General features: G+C 43.1%; 1 protein-coding gene across 4 annotated transcripts in view; it reads left to right on the top strand.

Annotated features, from left to right (window-relative positions):
* sema6a (sema domain, transmembrane domain (TM), and cytoplasmic domain, (semaphorin) 6A) overlaps window positions 1-23358 on the top strand; it is a 115133-nt gene that overhangs the window by 7770 nt on the left and 84005 nt on the right. For 3 of the 4 annotated variants that reach the window (XM_056375590.1, XM_056375592.1, XM_056375593.1), the window contains exon 1: window positions 2021-2425. The exons of the other annotated variant lie outside the window; for it this stretch is intronic. The gene's annotated coding sequence lies outside the window, so the exon portion shown is untranslated. Of the gene's footprint in view, window positions 1-2020; window positions 2426-23358 lie in introns of those variants that run through there. 4 annotated transcript variants of the gene reach the window in all.

Consider the following 23358-nt stretch of genomic DNA (forward strand, 5'->3'; position numbering starts at 1 on the left):
AGTCTAGTCAGGAGATGAAAAAAGCCTGAGCATGGAGCTGAGCTGAGTCCCTGAAGAAATGCTGGTGTGTGCCTGCTGTCTGTCCCTGTCCAGGATGTGGCAGTTGCTCTGCTTCTCCTCCACACGGAGAGTCCTATTGTGCCTGGCACAACTTTAGCAAGATAAAGCGGGATAAGCTCTGACACAAGCATATTTCCAGAGTTCAAACTAACTGGTGTGTATCTTGACATTATTGAGCTTGAATTATACCCTGCCCGCCTCCCACACTTCGCAACACTTGCACTACAAAGTGTGTTAGAGAGTGAGAGAGAGCCAGTGAGACAGAGAGAGAAAGAGATTAAAGAATGTAAAGATGGAGTTAGAATGTGTGAAATAAGGGCTGCATGTAGTTTGTTTTGGTTAGAGGCTTCCAGCATTTGCATGACTATTGATGTTAGTACACCAAGATGCTTTTCTCATCTGATTTTGTATCTACTATGCATAATGGTTCACCTGCATGTGTCAACAACACACAGTTAACACACAGAATTGTAATGAACTCTGACAAGACCACTGTACATCATACTGTAATGATGAGATGTATGATATACAAATGCACTCTAAGCAGTTAATTGCCATGAAAATGTATGTTTCTACATATTTTTTAACCACATTCTAACTCCAGTCTCTTTATAATGAGATATTTTTAAACAAACAGGATGCATATCTGCTTTAGTGAATGATAGAAAAACAGCAGAGCTATTATGTTTTCTCCCTCCTGTGCACGGCCCTGTGTGATGGTTGAGTTGCATGACGGTAAATGAGTTTTGTTTTTGAAGCAAATTAAATGATAACAGATGAGGAAAGGGTTGGCAGGCACGGGTGCATTACTTCACATTAAAGAACAGTGGTATAGTGTTTGGCATCGAGCCTGTGGAGGCAGCATTGTACCGAGCTGTTACAGTAACAAGACAGCAATAGTGTCTGACAGGCTACTACTACAGGAGCACAATTACACACACACACACACACACACTCACACACACACTCACACTACTGTTTTCACAGGTGGCCTGTTATTATATAATGACAGGCCCAAAGCCTCACACACATTAGCTCTGTCCTTCTGGAGTTTATACTGTATATCTATATACGATCTAGATGTCTACACAGGTGTTCGTGCGCTGTGATATAATGTGTGTTTGTATTTCAGAGCATGTGCAAGTAGTTAAGTTTGTGTTTTGTGGCAGGTTTGCAGTTTTTAATCTGACAAATTAGTTTGGCTTGATGTGTGTGTGTGTGTGTGTGTGTGTGTGTGTGTGTGTGTGTGTGTGTGTGTGTGTGTGTGTGTGAGAGAGAGAGATAGATTGTAGTCTCAATGTACCGTAAATTTCAGCAACAACTTTTTGAACTTTGCCATTGTTCTCAGACTTCACCTGATGGCCCCTCTGATTAGATCGAAGGCCAAATAAAGTGACAGACCATTTGTAAAAACGCAGTGATTGTAAAAAAACAAAAAAACAAAAACTCGTTTCTGTGTGCGTACTCGCGTGCCAGCCTGGGACCAGGAGGGACCACCAGGGAAGGAAGGGCGGTGCTGAGACCAGAGACAGGCTTAGAGCCATGTCTTATCACATTCGCATGGGCTGTGCGCAAAAAACAAAAGCGCAGAAAGTGGGGTGATGCGGGTGGAATGAAGCAGGACCTTCATCTTTATTGTGTCTTCAAAATTACCAGTGACAGTTTGCATGACACAGAGCCAGCGGAGCAGCCTGCATGGCTACAAAACGCCAATTAATCTCATTTGAATTTCCAACTAACCTCTTCATATTTTTAATTTTTTTTTTCCTCCTCCTTTGTCAAAACTATTAATAGCGCTCAGGCTTTCTCCCTTTCCAACGCGCATTCTTATGAAATGTCGCTGCGTAAAAATAGAAATACAGTTGTCCATAACTGGCACCCATTGACACAATAGCTCCCCGTTCCAGAGACGTAGCTCCTCCCTACAGTATGTATGTGTGAGAGAGAGAGTGTGTGTGTAGCGGGTGGGTGACAGCTGGGCTCGCTGCGCTCCGCTCCAGTCTGGTAAGAAGCTTCATCTCCAAATAGGATGACCGTCGGCTTTTGTGGAAAGGACTGCGTTCAGCTCCGTAGCTAGTGCTGGGACACCCGGTTGGTTCCGTCCGTTCAGCTCACCCGAGGGGAGTTTAAAAGCCAAAACGTCGCTCTTTTTTCTCTCTAGTGTGGATTTCCGATGGATATTCCGATTTGAAGAGGTGTGATTTGAGCGCGGCATGTAACAAAAAGAAGCGCTAGAGAAAAGTAGCGCTCGTATTGTTATTCTGAAACGAGCACCGTCTGAACTGCTTTGAGAGCCATATCTCATGGATTACTAAAGGACAGAGCTGTATAACCACTCCGAAGCATATCCATTCATGAGCTGAAGGTAAGATTTCTTTGTTTATTTCAAACTTTAGGTGCGCTCACAGCCTGTAACCAGTCTTCTTCCAGCCCCGGAGGCTTGTTTTCTGTTACAGCCAGGCTGCCGGGCGACAAGTGCACACGCTTCACAGGGTTACTTTATCAACTTAGGGCAAATTTGCGTTTTTACAGAGCATATTTTGAAGTTCCAAAAAACAGAAAGTGCCTGTTTTTCAATCCAAATTAGAAATGCGATGCTTCCTACAAGATGTATGCCTTCTAGCGATATAAACAGACCACAATTTCGTGCGTAATCCCTCTTATGCTGTTTACCCATATAGATTAAAGAAGTGTCAGTCTCAGAGGACCTATTGCAGACCACACTGAGCCGAGACACAAGGAAAACAATGTCAGTATCATTCCGTGTAGCAGGTACACGGAGGCTACGGCAAATAGGAAATATGCTCGTGGGAACTTGCAGGACTCGGACCGACTGTTGTCCTCCGGCTAACGGTGCTTTTTTTTTTTTTTCTTTTTCAATCTCGCTGACTCCCCGAAGATGTTACACAGCTACAGCCACAAAACTATCAGATGTAGATCTGAAATAAAAATGAAAAATTACAGGAGTTATAGGAGCCTACTAACATATGCATTCCTGATTTGTTATGAAAACGCATAAACAGTAAAGTGCTTGCTCCATTATTGCAGAGCATGATGGGATTTTCATTTGCCATTGATTTCCACGATTGAAGATTCAGAATGAGAGCAGAAATTTACATGTAGACTAATGATGCAGCCTGTGTTTACAATCTTTCTCTATCCATTTTAATCCTTTCTATAAAACTCCTGAATTAAAGAGACTTGATGTGAATTAATTACCAGTGATTTTACATGCAGAATTTTTTTTTTATTGTTAAGTGAGACCTTTCCTCTTTTTGTCACACACACACACACACACACACACACACACACACACACACACACACACACACACACACACACACACACACACCACACACTGGCTATAGGGTGTGATCAGGGATTTCAAGCTACCAGGAGGCGGAGTGGTCACTGTTACTCTGGTCTAAAGGATCAATCGCATGTTTGTAATTCTGACTAGGAGATGAAATTGCACCAGTCTCAGAAGTGGATTTGCCATTAAATGAAGTGCTGCTGCTTTAACAAGCTGGGAGAGGAGATAGAGGCCTCACAAACCACATCCAGCAGCCTGACTGCCAACACCCAGTCACTCCCAGTGTTTTCCCTCTCCTCTCCTCTCCTCTCCCAGTATGGAAGACCACCCCCCCACACACACCCACCGCCACCCACCACTCCCCACCTCCCCTCCCCACCTCGCCCCCAGAGGCACTGGGAAAAGCTGGAAAAAGGATTTGGGCAACTCTAAATGTAGGTTATAGATTAGGAAGTGTGCAAGGGTGATGAGAGAAAGGGGTGAATATAAGGAGTAGTGAATGGCCACAGCAAAAAAAAAGAAAAAAGTGCCTCCTGCCAGCTGATTTTCAGCAGCAGCACATGGTGTTGTGGAAACACGATTCTGATATCAACCTTATATTAAAAAAAAAAAAAAAAAAAGAAGAAAGAAAAACAAAGAAATGTTTTGTGCCCGCTCGGAGTGGAAAGGGTGTTGTATTTCATCTGTTCTTCCTGAAATCGCTGGAAATATTTGGTAGTCCTGTTTGTTGCCTGTTTACTTTTTTCATCTGTTACCTTATGTTTTTTTTTGTTTTTTTTTTTTGTTTTTTTGCAGTCAGTATACATATTGTGCTGGGGATTACACATAGATCTTGAATGCGCAATAGCAGAATGTTTTAACATTTTACCACTGCTCCTCCTCCAACATTAGCCTCAAGGCATTCAAATGTCCTGGAGGCATTTTTTTGAGATGTTGCACGGGCTGTAAATCCCACCATACTGTTTCATGAAGACTACAACACCACAAACCAGAGAGCTAATCCCGTCATTAACACTTTATACATGTGGACATGCTGTGGTGCTGATACATGAATTACAGCATGATTTACCTTTGTGACAGCAGCCTGCCTGTGCTCTTCCTGGAGAGGCAGAATAGAGCAGAGCGACCTTAGTTGTTGCTTGTATTTGGAGCAATTCTCCGTGGAGAGTTTGATCCGCCGATCCCTTCACAATAGCAATGGGGATGGCATTGTGTGTGACTGATGTGAATTTGTCACACTGTGTGTGTGTGTGTGTGTGTGTGTGTGTGTGTGTGTGTGTGTGTGTGTGTGTGTGTGTGTGAGTGTGTGAGGCAGAGAGAGAGAGAGAGAGAGCGATGGAGAGAGAGTTAGTATTTACCTTTGACAGTTAAGACACATGCAGATGCAGCTTGAGTGTAGTAGGTCTGAATAATTGATAAATGGCTTTGCTCCCCTTCAAATGAATTGGCCTTCTATTATAAACAATGAGACCGGTCAGCTGCTGTTAACCACTGGTCCTCATTCAGTCAGTGTCAATACCTAGTGTTCAATAGTGTGTGTGTATTTATGCATATTTTATAACAGCCATGCTTTATTGATGCGCGTCCTTGGTGTGTGGGCTGGTGCTTTATTTTTTTTTTTTTTCAATTAGTGTGAGAAAGCATCAAACCCCTCTCACTCATCTGCAGCCTGATTTATTGATGCTTAACCCATTTTCCAGATTTCACATCCTTCTAAATCACTGCTGCTTCAATTACACCGCCTTAACGCTAAATCTAGCTCCACTAGTGGATCGCTAAAAAAGTATAATCATGAGCTTGCATATGTGTTTTAGCTCATTTTGCTTTTAGAAATACAGGCCAGCATAATCAAAGGCGCTTGTATTTCAATGGAGCCGTCCATCACAGATGTTACATGGCACATTTGCTGATTTTTAGCTGCACTCAAGTGGGCTGTTCAGATTTAGTGAGAGTCTGCTGTGATTCAGAAGGTGAAAAAAGAAACAGGAAGATATTGTTACCTGCTATAAAAAATTACACAACTCCTCCTCTGCGTAAACATTTTTCCATGGCACCTTCTGCTGCTCCGTTGCTCTCAATTTTTTGGTTATGATTTCCTTGACCCTCTGAAGCTGAACTCATTATTTGATAAATACCTTTCATTTTATCTAAGAAAACATACTGGATGATATTATACAGGATGAAAGGAGGTGGCAGCAGGCCTGTGCCTAAATGTCCATGTGTCTCCTTTGTTTATATATTTGATTTTCCAAAGAACCAGCAGTTTATTTGCTCACTGCCCCTCATCCTTTCTAGTTAAGTTGGAACATATCACCCACTGTTTGTAGGCGATGATAAATGATATTCGATGTACTATAGGGATCTAATATATCTCACCGTGCAGTATGGTTCAGTGTGCTCTAGTCACAGCATGGCTCATTGAAAATGTAATCACTTCGCTAATCACTTGCTTCAGCGTGTTGGTCCGTGTTCTCTCTCTCACACACGCATGGACGCATAGTGTTCCACTTTCCAAGTTTAACTGTGTTGTTCTAACTGGCTGCTTTCTCCCACTTACCCTTAACCCTTCCGGCTTCTTATAAATAACTCTACAGTGCATCCACCGAATTAACCGTCCATGTGTTAAACATTTTTCATACTCGTTACATTAGCATAATTGATTGAGCGTGTTTTATGTGCCAAGAAAGCCAGAGGCATGAAGGGACCAAGCAAAAGGCTTATTTTGGGCTGGGCGCAATTGGCAGAACTGGCTGAGTGTCTGTTGGTGTGTTGGCTCTTGGTCCTTGGCAAAGCTTTGTTGTTGGAAATTAAGTGAATTAGAAAGTGATAGCCAGCCCATCTAAGAGAAGAGTGTCGAGGAGCCAAACTTTGTCACTTGCGTGCCAATCGAAAGCACATCGACGGAAACATTTAACATCGGCTTATAACATCAGCTTTCTCCTCATGGAAATTTTGTATTTTAAATACTTAGTACATGCGGCATTAACATGTGGTAATACCTTTGTCACAGCTGACTTTGGTTGCCTGTCATTACTCAAATGGAAAGGAAATGCATTTGCAGGGATAATCCAAAAGCAGCGGGGCTTTGTGTGATTGCCTGGGAGATGGATGAATGACTGGCCTTGAAAAGAGCCAAGTCTTGTACTACAGATCAGATGATGTAAATTGTGGTTCGCAGCATAAAAATACGATGTCCTAGTTCCCGTCCTGCTGTTGTGCTTTTACAGGTGAGAGCAGCCAGCTGTGAGTCACGGAGACGGCCACAATCTGTTAAGACTCATTAGGGCCGCATCCGCTGCTGTGGCTTGTGGTTATTTCTGTGGTTAGGTTGCTTGTCGGCGGCCAACAAGTAGGTGTGTGTTATGTGGATGTTAAGCATCAGGAGAACTCTGCCGCCTCTTCGTTTGCTCCTTCAGCCCTAACTCTGCCTATAACTCACTGTGCCTATGTGTCTCTTTGAGCTGTGTAAGTCAGACCCTTTCCCATTTTCTGTGCGTGTAGTACCACAAAGCGCTGAGGGTGGTTAATGTGTGTGTGTTGTTTGGGGGTGGTGGTGGTGGAGTGCTAGTGTGTGTACTCAGTGTGTATGCTTGTGACATTGCGTGCATGTGTGCGTGGTGTTGTTGGAGTGCATCTGTCCCTCCTCCCCAGGCCCCAGCGATTGGCACTGCATCTCTCATCTATTAATCATAGAGAGCGCTTTCTCTCTCATTCCGTTGCCATAGTTTCAGGACCTGAGACAGTGTTGGGGCGCCTGGCTGCCTAGAGAGAGGAGAAGTGAGAGGAAGAGGAGGAGGAGGAGGAGAGAGGAGGGAAGGAAAGGAAAGGACAGAGGTGTGACTGTGGAGGAAAGGAGGAAACGATATAAACAGTGTAGCGAGGGGAAGGCGGAACAATTGAAACCGAGCAGAGGAGGAAAGAGGGGAAGTGATTGAAAGAGCAATGGCAGGCTAACGCACCGAGCAGGTCCTCACACCATGGATGAGTGTGCTTCAAGAACCAAAATGGATTCCATTTTTATCTCAGCAGTGAACCCTCTACCTCCTTCTGTGCATGAATCTTTTCAGTCTCTCACACACGCACATACAGACACACACATTTTTATATATATGCGTGTGTGTATATATATATATATATATATATATATATATTACACACACACATAAAAACTGCTCTCTCCATCCTAAAGGGAGCAAAAGAATATTTTCACAGTAGGCATCATCTTGTGAATAGCATGCTCTTGGAGCTGGTGCATCTCCAGTGTGTTACAGTACATTGAGCGGCTGTTATTTCACCTTGCTTTACAATGGAAAAGCCTTCCACTGAGCTGAGATGGAAGATGGGCCAGGGCCTCCTGTTTCATGCTCAGTTGGATGTTTTGATGGTAAATCATGCTGAATTCATGTGTTATTCAATGATGGATTACTACGGAAATCGACCGCTATGGAAATTTCCAAGGCAGGGAATACCTCTTGCTATCAAGCTTTGTCTCTTTGTCTCTGTCTCTTTGTATTTATCTGTCTGCCCTTCTCCCTTTCTTCCTTTTCCTGTCCTGTTTTCTTTCTCTCTACCTCTATATTTTCCTTCCCCTGTACGGAGGGAATACCAAACATGCGCCGTTACTTTGAGAGAAGCAGTTCTTGTTTTGGCTGTAGGCTTTGTACCTCCCATATGACCTCATAATCTCATTTGGGTCTTTTAATGGCTAACCATGCACTAATGTGGTGGTTGTATTATCGCCTTGTCTCATCATATCATACCCCACTTGTGAGAATTTCCAATGGGAGCTTTTTTGAAGAGTAGGCAACCGGCAGCACTGTAATCATGGGATTCTCAGCGCACTCAACCACTTTTCACTCAAATGTGTGTACACAAAACTCACACACAAAAGACACGTGCGCGTGCGCACACAAACACACACACACACACATACACATTCACATACCGGGTTGTTTTTTAATGTAAGTAAGAGGGAAGAGGAATAAAGAAAGCTTGTCATTGTTACAGTGGTGCACACAGTGACTGCCAATGGGCATGAACCCAAGAATACCTGATTGTAGAGTACACTGTGTAATTCTCCCATAGCCATGTATGGACTTTCTGCAGGGGGATGACCATTAAGGGACAGAGGGACAAAGGAGGAAGTGAGAGGGTGCGTTTGCTGTTTGTGCTGATGGCACCGAGGTGCTTTTGTGCTTTGAAGTGATGGGATTGCAGGTGACATCATAGCGGTCGCATTCTCAGGTGCAGCAGGTGAATTACTCCAGGTGGGGGATGGGGTAAAGGTGTGTGTGGGTCTGTGGGTCTGCGCAAATCCTTTGTTTTAGTGCTCTTGAGTATCTGTGGAAGCAGGCATGCATGGCCGTGTGTGTGTGTGGACATGCGTGTGGGTGTGTGTATGTGTGTGTGCATCAGTCATCAAAGCAGAGGAAAAGGCAGTGTGTAAGGTGATCTGTATGCTCATGGCAAAGCAGCAGTCATACTCTCCCAGAGGCAATAAGCCTCGCTGAATGTGGAACAAGCGGCTTCTTCTTCCAAAGCCCCACTGCTGGTTTCCATGCGCGTGCCAAACGAGCCTAGACAGATTTTGTTTATTATCCACATTTCTGGATTTACTCCACAGCAACATTTCTGTTTAAATGATCTGTCAGCAGGTATACATAACCTAATATCGCTTTCTAATCCCGTGATACAAACATTTATCAGCTGACCCTAAACCTGGCAGGACAACCTCAGCTCAAACAGGCATCGACTGATATCCTAGACAGCAGGTAATTTGTAACAACCATCCCGAGCTCATCTGTGCCACTGATTATGATGATAGATTGCTGCAATTGGCCCTGGGTGAATATTAATTATTTCCAGGTGACTGGTAAATCTTTACAATGACCTGTAGTTATTCTTACACATAAACATGAAATGTGATAAGGAAAGACTTTGACATTCAACCATATGAAAGCAATCTAAACAATTTAGATGAAGTTGTGGATAATAGTCACTAATATCGGAAACCTCACAGAAGCAATATTATTTTAGTCTATATTCACAGTCTTTCGCACAGCAAATAGAAAAATGCAGGCTACATGTGTTTCCTCAGAGTTTGCCTCAAACCTTGTTAAGAAATCAGGCTTCTCTGGTCACAGTTGCTGGCAGACTACAAGTGATTCCCCTGAGGGTCCTCTATTTCAGAATCCAATCAGGCAGAACTCGGAACAATATTACCTCTGTGTGTGTGTGTACATTTATTACGTAGCTAATGAACAAATTGTAGCCATGTGGCATGGTCTGGTGGCGGGGCTGGTCAAAAAAAAGAAACACACACACACACACACACACACACACACACACACACACAGGCTCACACACACTCTCCAGTCCCCAGCCACCGTCTTCCCCCTTTTCACCACGATACACACACATGTACACACACACACGCCCAACCACAAGGCCCCCAGTGTTCTTGGCCTGTCTGCCCATCAGCTCATGCAGAGCGCTGGGCTGGGAGTACTTATCATCACTCTGCTGAGTGGAGGCCTCACAAAGGCCCACTCACATCACACACACAGACACACACACACATACACACACACACACACACACTCGCACACAATTCAGTCAGTACAGGGAGACTGCTCAGTATAGCCAGGGCTGCTGGACTGATTAAATGTTAGTGTGACAGCAGCCTGAGCTGTCACTGGGAGGAAGAAAGTCTGATAGGCAAATAGAGACTAGCAGGTAGACAGTTAGAAAGTCAACCATATCTCCTATGAGATATATTTAAATTAATTTGCCTTGCCAAATACCTCATGGAAGAAATGTAACTGCTGCCTGAATGATATTTACCGAGAATGTTTTTATAAACCAGGAAAGATAATATCCTTACTCTGCTCAGAGGCCACAGGAAGGAGGTCAAGGTGAATGGTTGGACTTACAAAGCCGGAGACTCCAAACTGAGGGATCATGTTCTGTATCTCCTGTGTTGTTAGGTTTAGGCCACTAAAACCAAAGTTTCACTAGTTTTATAAAAACTAAATTGTGGTTTTGGTTTACTGAAAAAGTAAAGCTACTCCTTTAATCATGCTGCTAACATTTTGCATCGCATCAGACAGTTTGCAAATATCATTATGTTTCTTACAAAACATATTAATTAATGCAAATGAGCTGTAAATGAATAAAATTTTTAGGAGGCAGGAGCAAACATTTAGGGAAAGAGACAGGCCGGAAAATGACTAACAGACAGACAGTCTCCGATTCCAAATGAATTCTCGTGAAAAGAAATAATATTTCACCTCGCACCCATTCATGCCCCTTTAATCTGGACAAAAGATGCTCTGTATGTGGGCAGGTAATCAGGCAAGCAGGTTGATAGGCTGGAAGACAGACAAGCTGTGAGGCAGGAAAAGAGAAGTTGTGCCTTGCATAATAATGTATTCATTCATTCCCTTCTCTGATAATGTTCACAGCATGCTTGGCTCGATTCATTCATCACAGTCTACTGGGGGCCTTTTTTTTTTTTTTTTACGTTATTTGTTAAAAAGCCTCTTTGCGTTTTTAAACCTGTTAAGGTTTTGATTTGTGTGCTGACTTGATTATCCAGGAGGTGATTGCTTCTGCTTTGCTTTGTGGATGTGTGTGAGGTTATGTGCATGCGTTTGAACCAGTGTCTTGTTTGTCTATGTATGCACTCTTGCATAAATTGGAGTGTGTAGAGAATGAGAAATATGCAATGAGGCCTATTTTGGTCTCTGAGTAGTTTGGTTTGATTGGCCATTGCAGAAGCTGCATACTGAAACGCTGTGTCTTTTGATCTTCTCCTATCCTCAAATAATCTGGGACTGTCTCATCTGCTTCACTGATAAATTCTTTGTATTTGTTTCTTGTGGGATCTGTTTAATTTCATCCAAATAGCCAACAAATCCTCTGTTTATTGATTGTGGTATTATACAGCAGTTGAACCCTTGATTATTTAATTGGGTTTGGAGTCTGAGTGAGGAGGGATGGCTATGTGCCCAGCTCCTCAGAAGAGGGTTGATGAGTCAAAACTGGTCAGACTCCATCACACAGAATTATTCCTGTTTTTGGAAGAGGTTATTAGAACTGCGTTGTGTTCTCACAATATTAAATCCTGTTTGCCTTAAGGCTTTTAAGCTGCTGCTCTCAGCTGTTTGACAGGTAGGAAAAACAGAAGACAGCCAATTCATTAGTCACCCCCTCTTTAGTTTCTCTCCTCTTCCCTTTCTTTCTGTGTTTGTGTCAGAGTACATGTGAGCTAACACTGGGTGCTTCTATGTAGTAATGCTAGCTAGTCTAGTAATGCTAGCCTGGTAACTAGATAGGAACACAGGATGGCAAGTGAGACTATCTAGGTCCACTATCTGTTAATCATTTACATGGTGAGGCTGGATCTTTTTACAACTTTGAACAACTCATTTTCTTTCCTTCAGTGATATTTTGTCTTTTGTTTTGGATTCATATCCCTATCAGGAGACTTTATCACTCTGACCCAGGTGTTTTTAAACCTATATTTTAGGGGTAACTACATTGGGAATTTTTGGAACATTCTTCTTTTATTACGTTCTCAATGACTCAGTTATTAGAGAGAGTATTGCTACTATTGTTTGAGTGTTTTCAACACATGGCTCCACTACCTGGTCTCCATCTTTTACACTGCAAAGTTACAGTATGTTACATCACCACACATGACAACAAAGAAATCAGACAGCAAGAAAAGGAGGTGGGATGAGTCTTTGGTGTTTCAGCTCTGACCTAGATAAGATTGGGGGGTTTTGGAGTGTTGAGCTGATCCTGCGGTGTAGGCCTATTGTTGTCATTCAGTCTGTACCTGACTTTGATCTTCATCCTTTCCTTGTGTTGTGGCGGATTTGTGTCCCTGTTCAGTCCTGTGAGGTGCAGTCATCCAGGGCCAGCTGAATTCCCTCTAGCTGACTGGTTGATTGTTGCAGACTCTATCTAGAACAAACAGGTTTTCATGTAGCCAGCCGATAAGATGGGACATGGTGGTGTGTTCACACTGGCGCCGCAGCAGCAGTCATTTGTATCACACATTAACAGGTGAAGGACTTAGTGTGTTTGTCTGTGTGTGCTTTTGTGTTAGTCAAGCTGTCTGACGCTGCGTGACCTAGACTTCAGTAAATGAACAGTCACAGATAGCATAGACGACTCGAACAAAGATATTTGATGTCATTACAACACTCTGGTCAGCAATAATTGGATCATTTCTGTAGCCTACTACACTTACAGGTCTACGCACTTCTTACACACACCCGCATGCCCTCACATGCACTGAAGCATTCACAAACAAACATAAACACGTAAATTCAATAAAGAAAGCCCTAGCCTAGAGCCAATAAACCTGTGACAGCTGAGCAATTAAAGGTTTGAAAGGTTTGAAATACGTCAGGTTCAAAGTACATCCTATTGTAGAACTGCTGAAGGACTTGGCACATAACAGCTGTTATCCAGTACATATTGACCATAACTTTGTACAACATATGTGGTGCAGTTCGGCTCAAGAAAGAATGAGAGACGCTTTTGTAAGAATAGTAGGGAAGTCACTTTAGCACCATGTACAAGCATGGTATTTAAATTTCATAGAGGCAACTCATAATTCTCCACTTTTTAATATTAGAATACTTCATATTTTATTCTGGACCGTGAGATATGCTGATTATGGAGAGAGAAACCACTTCGGGGGCTGTTTTCAGCTGTTTTCATTTCTACTTTACACCAGCGTCTAAGTCTTGTTTAGAGTGATTGTCTGTAAGAAGCAGCCTACAAGGCCTCAATTACCTGGGGAGGCTGTATTTCTTACCTCCACCACTTGCATAATAAGGCGTGACTGTCTATTTGAGTGCGCTCATTGCCTGTCCCACCCTGGAGGCAGTCAGATAGTTATTCCTTCATCACGGTGATTTCCATGCTTGTAACACTGGACTAATTACTATAGTAAATACTGCCTGGGCTGTGACTACAGCATCAACTGAATGGAAAGGATGAGCACAGGGGAGATGCATTTAATTAATTGATTGTTATTTGGAATCCTTTGCGATTGATAGGAGTCGGTCTGACATAACAGAGGGAGAGTGGCGCTATTTTTATCCAAAGCACCTGACCAGATAGCAACTGAGTGGATTTTTAGTATGGGTGAATCAGTCTGGAACCGGTTAACATGCTGTTAGAGTGGGCAAACCTTAGATAGGTACAAGGATGCAGTGACAGCGCTTCAGTCAATTTAGGATAAAATTTCCCGTTCTGTTCTATGTGTCCTGAGTGATTTCTCATCCACTTTTCATCCTTAATTCCTTGTGCCACTATATTGAGATTAAATAAAGATTGTGGTTGGGGGAGATATCGATTTTAGTGGCTAGAACGTTAGCCGATTCTCAAGAGCTTTTTATAGCCATTAGCAATGGTTATTCATTCCCGGGATGCATTGTATTACGTCTAAGGAGGGCGTAGGAGCGGATGGTGAGATTGTAATCAATGGAGGCATTAAGAACTTTTTTCCCCGTGTGGCTTCCCTCTGCTCCTGAATGACCACTGCCTTCCCCTTTTAGACAAAACCTCTCCCTGTCATGAGTTCAGCTCATGGTTCAAATGTGCTTAAATGTCGTCTCATCATATGATGTGGTCATAAGGGTGCAACAAAACCATAGTGGGAAGGTTAGTCATAGGAACAGCTTGCTGACTACAGTAGGCCTGCCATATGTCTCAAGTAAACAGAGCTAAAAGGAGATATTATTCACAGTGGGGTGTAATGAGGAGCCGAATGCAGAGAAAAGGGGGAGGACACAACAAGTGAAGAGGCTTTGGTTACCCTTTTAACTGATAACTATCTCTCAAATGGACAGAAAGAGGAGCGCACCTGTATTGCAGCCATTTGTATAAGAGGACAAATAGTGTATTTTATTACTTGGCGGATGATGGAACTTTATCCACCTCTGAGGGCTTTTATGGTGGAGTTTGATGAACAAATATGTGCGAGAGATAACAAGCTTTAGACAAGCTTTTATGGCACTGCGATGGTTATAGCTGGAAATTCTGGATGCGCATACAAAAGTGCACACACCTTCATGCATATGCTACACACACTCCGGTATGCAAGTATAAGCACACAAGCAAACATATATCATAGATATAGCCTCTCAATGTCACCCATACATCCACAGCTTCTCAGAAAACACACATTGCCTGAGGGTGAAGACATGCTATGCTATGGGCTGGGTTTCTTATGCATCCCTCTCTGGTATCTACTATCAGGGTTTTGGGCTGGGTTCTGTGTATCAAGTGTCCGTAGGTTGGACATGTGCAGGGAGTCGGATGACTTTGTGGTCAGATGAAGATCTGATCCGTGAGAAGCCTGATTCTGTGACTCAGGTTTTCTTTGTTTTGTTGGTGTCAGATGCCTGCAATTAAATGATGAGAGAGAGGTCGGCTGGGTTTGTATGGACCAGAACTGAAACAACTAATCGATTTATCAATGAGGCGATCAACAGGAAATTAAGCAGCAACTATTTTTGGTAATCGATGAATCATCCCAGTCATGTATTTAAGCAAAAAATCTAAGCAAGCAAAGATTTGCTGGTTCCAGCTTCTCAGTTTGGACAGTGTAATGCTGCTCTGAATCCCTGAACTGACTCTCTTTTGCTCTGATAAAACAAAATATTTGAATACATCATCTAAGGTCCTGGAAAATTATAGTGGACATTTTTCACTAATTGCTGACATTTTATAGACAAAATGATGGATTCATTAATTAATGACACAATCTTAACCTTAATCCCTAATGAAATTATTATTTGCAGCCATGTTATGGACACATTGCCATTAATGTAATGTACAGGTGCAAATATACTGTGAGATTATGGAAATTGGTCAACTGTCAGAATTACCTATCCAGTAAATCATTTACTTCAATCATTTACTTAGAACTTTAACTTTACTTTACTAACTTTACTTATTTACTTAGATTTTTCACATATTTACTGAATTAGCCACAAACATATATATATATATAATCATGTCTAGATATAAAATAACATACTCAGTGAGAGGTTTTTAACAATTTTGTCCTTGACTGGTGCGACTGTTGTATCTAAAATTGTATCAATCTAATGGCTCGGTCACAGAGACACGAATAAACCTCACACATTAAACATAAACAGCAGATTTCTCTGGCTTGATGGTTTTTGGCACCAACATTCCCCACAACTTAACTGGGAGCACTGCAACAAGGTATGTTACAATATTGCTGCATAATATAAAATGCTGTCACACCATCTGTTCTTTCCAAGTTCTTTCAGTCACAATATGTTCCTTAATTTCAACATCAAAGTGTGGCCAAACTAAGAACACACAATCTTGTTTTCGAACAGCAATGACTAGTACAGGTTCTGGCAACATGGTGAATACAGCATTTCTCTCTCATTGTGATGTGATGAAAGGATATGTCACATTTAGCGTGGGTAGTAGCTCTGATTGCAGGGCGTACGCTGTGTTTCCTGTATTGAAACGCACTATAGGTCTGATTTTTCATGTTCAAACAAAGAAGAACATGATTCCATTGAGCGTCGTCGAGTGGTCAATCGAACCTATCTGATTGTGTTTCTGCCCACCCACCCTGCAGGCCAGAGGATGTAAGCCATCGTGGTCTATCACAAAGAGCCATTCAACTAGACTTCCTCCCCAAAACAGATCAAATGTATAGATAAGACAAACAAACTCGTGTTGGGTGCCTCAACAAATCATATGATACCCCCCCCCCCCCCCCATCTCTGTTTCTGTTAACATGGCTGTTTGACTGAATGTATAGCAGATCTGTTCTCTCAGCCTTGAAGGTATAGAGATACGGAGAAAAAGTATCAGTTTGCGATAAAAGCTAATTTACCTGCCTGCAGGGTGTGAATTTCCAGATTTGTCACCACAGGAGATATTACTGACATTTACAGTTAGCCCTTGAGCACATACAGATATTGGCCGTTACAAGGCAGGGAAGTTTAGCTACATCTCTGGTAATAAGTAATTCATTCTGTGCTGTATTTGAATAGATGTTTCCTACAATTTCTGCTGTTCTGATTAACTATTTTTCTGTTGTTGTCTTGGTCTGTCTCTCCAGTTACGGCATGGGAGCTCATGCTAATTACCCAGTTCTTATTCTATTTATTTTTGTACAAACTTCTTGTCGGAAGCACATCAGTTCCTGTGCACAAGAAATAGTTCAATGTCCAATGGGTCCTCAGAAAAGCAAACGCAAAAGCTTTCATGAATAGATGAATTGGATGAAACTGCTGTAGTAGCAAAGCAAGCGTTTATTTCCATGAAAATGTCTGAAACCAATTTAAAATAGAAAAAAAGAGCGAGAAGTACCCGCTCTCTTCCCTCTTAACGATTTCAGCTGTTGACATACTGTGAGATTTGGAGTTTTTCCTTGAAGAGGAGGTGGATGAGGAGGAGAGAAGAGAAATGGATCTTCCTTTGGTGGAGGTTGGCCTCTCAAGTGCACAGTATGGTGCTCTTGTAGTTGAAAGTGTGTGTATGTTTTTGTGTGAACATGTGTGCGAGTGTGTGTACATCAAAGTTTGTGTTTCATGCGTTTTCTCTGTGCTTATGCCCTCCCCGCTGCGAGCTTTTGTGTACTTAGGTGTGCGTGAGCGAGCGTCTTCGCTGCTCTGTCGACCCCCTACGAAGTAGATATTGCAGCGCTGGGAAAGCAGAGGCAGTTGGACCAGGCCAGAGCAGCAGAGGTAAAAAAAGGGCAGACAACCTGCACACAGGCCCTTCTTTATACCTCATTAATAACACAGTTCCACGAAGGACAGCCTGAGGCCAGAGAAGGTCTGTCAAGGTAGTTCATTGTGCGGTAGGAAGTGAGTTGTTCATATGGTAATAGCTGCTGGAGCAGGTTCCTTCAAAGCCCGTTTGTTTTAGTGAAAGTTGTAGTCACTCATTGAAGGGGGACTGGATGGAATGTGACAGGGTGCTCTGCTGTTTAGTTACTGTAGCTTAATTGACCCTGAGAAAAGCGAGCAAAGGTGGGGGAAGGAGGGGGAGGAGGAGGGCGGGAGGAGGGTGAGTGCAGAAAGAAGTCGAGGAAAAGGAAGAGGGGGGAGCGAGTGAAACAGACAGAGCAGTGGGGACGGGGAGGGTGGGCAGAACAAAAAAAAACAGAAAGGAGAAAGTTATAGAGAAGGAGAGAAAAGAGAGGATGCTTCATTATGTCAGAAGCTGCTCACCACTGGAAGCTGCTTATCTGTTTAGTCGACAGGAAAAGTCTTATTGGTGAATGCACTGCACGAAGAGATGGATTCCTCTGAAGTCTCTTCTACTAATGAGCCAACTTGTCCAGAATCATCATCTTTCTAATTATTTGCTTCATTTTTATTTACTGTTCCATTTATGGTTTTTCTATTTATTGCATGCTGATCTGCTGTTTTATTTTCTGGGTCAGGGAAAAGCTGAGTCTTGTCTTTTCTCATTAAGCTACATTAAGACTATAGTCAGAAAGATGTTGCAGCTCTGTGGGGAAGCATATTGGGAGGTTTCTGCAAAATAAGGTTTTCTTTACCTACATGGATTTCTGTACAGTGGAGTGGAGTAGGTTTAATGTTTCCCATGAGCTCACAAACAGCAGACAATGAATACAGAAAATACAGTGATGCATTAATGCAAAAGATATACAGGTACTCAACACCCCTGTAACTCCTGTCACCAAAAACCATTTAGAGAAAGCAACGGGAGGGAGAAGCCAGAAAGCAAACCATTTTTGGTGGAAACCTTGCCATGTCAATGTACAACTAGAGAGGAACAGGGAACAAATTAGCAATGTGTTGGTATTTGTACTGCAAAAAAAAAAGATGGATGTGTAGGTGCCTCCTGATGATACTCTGTCACAAAAGTCAGTAGCCGATTGAAGTAATTACCTCATACACCTGTTAGAGCCATCCCCTACAGACGGTGGTGATCCTAGAATGAAGCCCATTGAAGAGACCCACCCCTCCACACACGGCAGACGTTACAACGCCTCACGTGCAGATTATTGATAAACGCTACAATTGACAGATGTTCACTAATGCCTCACAAGCAAGGGGGGTTTTGGAGCAACATCAGTGCACTGTATCATGTGTTTATGGGAGGTTTAAGGGCATTTATAGTTGTTATTGCAAAATGTGTCTTTATGAGGGGTGGACGTGGGCCCCTTTTTCCCTTGGGGGCGCCAAGCATTTGCCTGGTTCGCCTCTACTGATGGTGCGCCTCTGTCTAAGGACGAAGTAACGAACGAAGTAAATTAAACTTCCTCTACAGAGGGTGCTGATAACTTGAGTGGTGACTGCATGACTTCAGTGCTGCTCATGTTTCAGGAACCTGGCTTGAATATTTACTTCAGTTAAACAAATTTGACTCTTCAACCTAATAATCGAACTCAGTTGAAGACAGCTTTTGTGAGTATTGAGTCATTACAGATTTTGTCTGTTAATAGTGTACCTACTGAGATTATTTAAGATTAATCTTATCTGAATGTTTGCTCAGGCTGGGTGGCGACAGGATTTGTCTCTCTCTTTGTCTCTCACAAGAGGAGGCTTCGATAATACTATATTTGTCTTAGCTTACATATTCAATGTCAAGCTGTTTCTTTTTTAAACAACACAATGTGTTAAGTGGACAGAGATATTCTTTGTGTGTGTGTGTGTGTGTGTGTGTGTGTGTGTGTGTGTGTGTGTGTGTGTGTGTGTGTGTGTGTGTGTGTGTGTGTGTGTGTGTGTGTGTGTGTGTGTGTGTGTGTGTGTGTGCGTGCGTGCGTGCGTGCGTGCGTGCGTGCGTGTGTGTACAGGAGTTGGTGGGTGGGTGCTTGACTGTCTGACATTCCCCTGAAGCCATTACTAGGTAGGTCTAAGCTGACAGATGTGATGGATGTTGACACAGGCGCACCACACAGACACACACACACACAGAGACTTATTGTGAGTGTGCTCCGTCGCCACCTTACACCCTGATCTTTTACTCAAACGTTCACGTAAACACTGTTTCAAAATCAAAAAAACAAAACAAAAAAAAAAACAGCAAAGCCACAGACAGAGACAGAGCGACTCAGATAGTCGCCCCTGTCCCGTTTTTTCTATCTCCTCAGTACGAAATCCCTCTTCTGTCTCTGCTCTACCCAGAGGCCATGAGCTAATCAAAAATGTAGAGACCTCTGCAGACCTTGGTCAGCCTCCCCATTATTTGGGTTAAAGCTGAGCTGCAATCAGTGAAGCTATTTTAAGGCGCCGGCTGCTGCTTGCCCTGTACTTCCTATATCTCTCAGTGGGAACATGGAGTCATTGATCTATTGCCTAGCAGCTCTACTGCACCCCCCTTCCTCTCAGTTAGAACCCACAAAGCATATCTACCCTGCAGCTTTCACCTTCAGATGGCATACCAGTGATACTGCGAGGAAATGAAATATCAATGTGAAAGAGGACCAGCTGAAAATGCTTTAAGTGACACCATCAGCCATCACATCACAGCACCCACAATCTCTTGAAAATAGTTCCTTCTTCGGTTTTGGTACACAGAGGCTATGAAATGTAGTTCATAAATTATAAACCCTGAGATCCTTGCTCCGTGCAGTGTTTGGGAATAAAAAAGTATTCATCAGGTATGTGAACTGAAACAAAGATAAAATGCTGCCCAACTCTCCAGCAAAGCATTAAATAGCCTGTCTGAGCACTAGTGCTGATGATGACGATGAACAAAAACACCCGTGTGCCTCTCTCTGTGTGAGAGTATATTTTTCTGTTTCTATTTTTTATTTTTTTGTTGTTTCTGTGTTGGGGGCAGCTTGCCTATTTTTTTTTGTAATGTAATGACTTTTGAAGTGGATCATTTAGCTGAAGAGTGACTGTGCACCTCTCCTGTTTTGGATAAACCTCTACAGTGCTGGGGATTTGAATCTGTGCCTGTGGAAAATACACAGTGAAATTACTGATTACTTTATAAATTCCAGGAAGGATCTGGCTAAACGATTATTTAGAAATGTCACAATATTGTTTGCTTGACAGTGAGTTATTTCATATATTTTTGAATAGTTATTTTGCCAGGTATGAGGCCATTGTGCAAACCTCATCTGCTCCGGCTTGTCAAGACTCAGCTCAGCGACATTGGACAGGAGGGTGCGTGGCAAGTGAAAGAATTGCTAGAGCAAACTCCACAAATATCACACATTCATCTTCCTGTCTCTGTGTCTGAACTCAGTTCCTCTATGTTTCTGTTTCTCTTCTCCGGTTTTATGTTGTCTGATCTCTCTGCCGATGGTCAGTCTAGAAGAGGTGAGAGGAGAAAGCGGCCTGTTTAATCCTGGAGTTTGTGTGCGTGTGTATTAGTGTGTGTTAGTGTGTTTAGTGAGTGTAAGTACCAAAGTGTTTGCGCGCAGCTTGCACGCCTAATCTCTCATATAAAAAGTCAATAGAATATAACTGTTTTTCAAAGAGACAAGGAGACTTAAGGGATGTTTGAATGTTGGAATAGTTGAAAGGCGTAGGCTCCGTAATACAGATGAAATCCTCTTGAGTCTGAGTCGAGATGTAATGACTCATGAAAGCATTTACCCAAAAACTGCAGGCAGAGAGAAATTTGCCTTTTCTGGAAATTCTATAAATGAATATCATCGGGTGGCTTTCAAAAACCCTTTACAAAAAACCCTCTTCTGCCCTAAAAGCTAATGCAGCACCAATAAGCAGTCGGGGAGGGGCTCCCCGAAGTGATAATGCATCTATTGAGACATCTCGTCACTGTGACATGTGTGTTGGTTCAGCAGCGATTGGGGTTGCTCATTCAAAAGTTCCCCCTGTGCCTACTCAATCACCACTTTAGTTTACATAGCCTGTCCCACCGTCTGAGGTTCCTGCCGCAGACTCTCCTGCTATGTCTTTGTTTGTTTTGGTAATGGATTCCAAGTTGCTATTGTTGCTTATGTCACTTGGTGATTGATGGGAAAAAATCACCTTCTCTTAACCCCCTTTACCCTCCCAAAGCCATCCTTGTATGTGTTCCAGGATGAACACACAGCGAGAAGAACAAGTTTCATCCTATTCTCCTGACAAAGTGACTCACTGGCATCCGGATGCTTGCTTTTTTGGACCAGCGGGCCGTGCCTTTAAATCAAGAAGGAGACCTTTCTGAAAACAAGGTTGAATCTGTGTGGCTATGACAGTGTAGCCTCCAAAGGGAAGGCTGAGATTATATGCGTGGACGGTTTGGGGGTCCCTCTATTCATCGGCCATGTCACCCCATGGGGGAGGACTAATTGGTGGCCCCAAAGAGCCCCCTGTTTTGTCCCCGCTCCTCACAAAGGCATCGGGGTGCGGTCGCGTAGAGGATGGGGGTGGAGGGAGGCAGCAGTGCGGATGGAGAGAAGAGCAGGTTTCCCATAGAATACTTGGCTGGGATGAACAGGAGGGGGGCCTCGCCACTGGGTTGCAAGGGGACACGACACACTCATTCACTCACTCACTCACTCATTCACACACACACATGAACGCACACACACATGTACACACTCTCAGTGGGGGATTCTGGTGCCAGTTGCTGGCCTCCTCTTCTACAAATGATCCAAGGCTGACCCACATAGTCAGCCATGTGTGAGGCTTCCCTTTATCCTGCAGCCCAGTTGAAACACTGAGTTATGGGTGTTCTCTGGTGCACCCTGCCTTCTCGGCTGGGACTGCACTGGGGCCCCATGTGGGCCGACATTGTTCACCCCGACCCAAGGACAATGAAGCTGTTGGCTGGGCCGAGAGAGAGGGACAGGGGGGAAAGATGGGTGGAAGAGAGGAAGAAAAGAAAGAGACAGACAGAGAGGAATAGATTGAGATGGACAGAGAGAATAATGAGAAAGGAAGGGAATGGATGAGAGGTATGGATAGAGAGATAGAAAGTGTTGGGGGTAAAAGAGACAAAGAGAGATTGCATCTTTGGTTACAGAGGGGGGAGAGATAAGGAACTGAGATGACACAGGTGAGGGAAGGGTGAAAGATAGGAATGAGAGATAGAAAGAGAGAGGCAGTAAGACAGATGGTTGCGACGGACAGTGAGCAAAGGACTCAGGTCAGTATGAGAGAGTATTGATTGCAGTGTGTGCTGGGTGTCTTCAGCTGTCGTAGCTGGATCCAGAGCGAGGTCGTTAGTGTCTGCGAAGCATGGAGCCATGGACATTAGTGGCTCTTTAACAAACTCTGTATTGATTGGGACTTAGAGGAAGACTTACATGTATACCAAGGGATAATGTCCTGTATGTAATTAGCACCATTGCTCTGATAGCGGAGTCAGTGACATTGCACAGAACATGAGGGCTGCAAGAAGGAGAAAACCATCAGTTACAATAGGATTTCAGTTTTTTAAGTAAAAGCTTAATTTCATAATTTCTCTCCTGTTTTTTTATGAGCCTTTTAGCCTCTTTGCCCTCACTGGTATTCGATCTAGATTCAGGCATTTTATTTGGTTAAAAGCAGCTGATGAAGCTAACACTAATATTTTATCCTAAAGGCATAAAGAATGAGAGCTGTGACAGTGTCATGGATCATTTACCTTGTTCCAATTCTCACGTCGCTTCCACCGTTTCTCCCTCTCCATTTGACCATGATTAGCGGCTGGCCTGGCTCTCAGAGACAGCAATATAATTGACAAACGACTTTACCTAATCAAGTGATTGCGGTGATGATAACAGAGAGAGAGTGTCGCCTCAGGTGCGGCGTAGCAGGTCAAGCGCAGACGCAGTTAAAAAGAGTGTATTTTCAGGTGCAGATGTTGCAGGAATTGCTGTTTAAACCTGATAGAATAGGGTAAGAGCCATCTATGTGTTCTCACACGTATACGTGCACACTTGCCATCACAGACACACATATCCGCGTACACTCACTGAATAAGATGTTTATATTACCCAAGACAAACAAATCCTTGTGTCAGATCTCTCTTTCTTGAAGAAGTCCCTC

Source organism: Seriola aureovittata, chromosome 5 (assembly GCF_021018895.1).
Source record: "Seriola aureovittata isolate HTS-2021-v1 ecotype China chromosome 5, ASM2101889v1, whole genome shotgun sequence".
In the NCBI taxonomy this organism is placed as follows: domain Eukaryota; kingdom Metazoa; phylum Chordata; class Actinopteri; order Carangiformes; family Carangidae; genus Seriola; species Seriola aureovittata.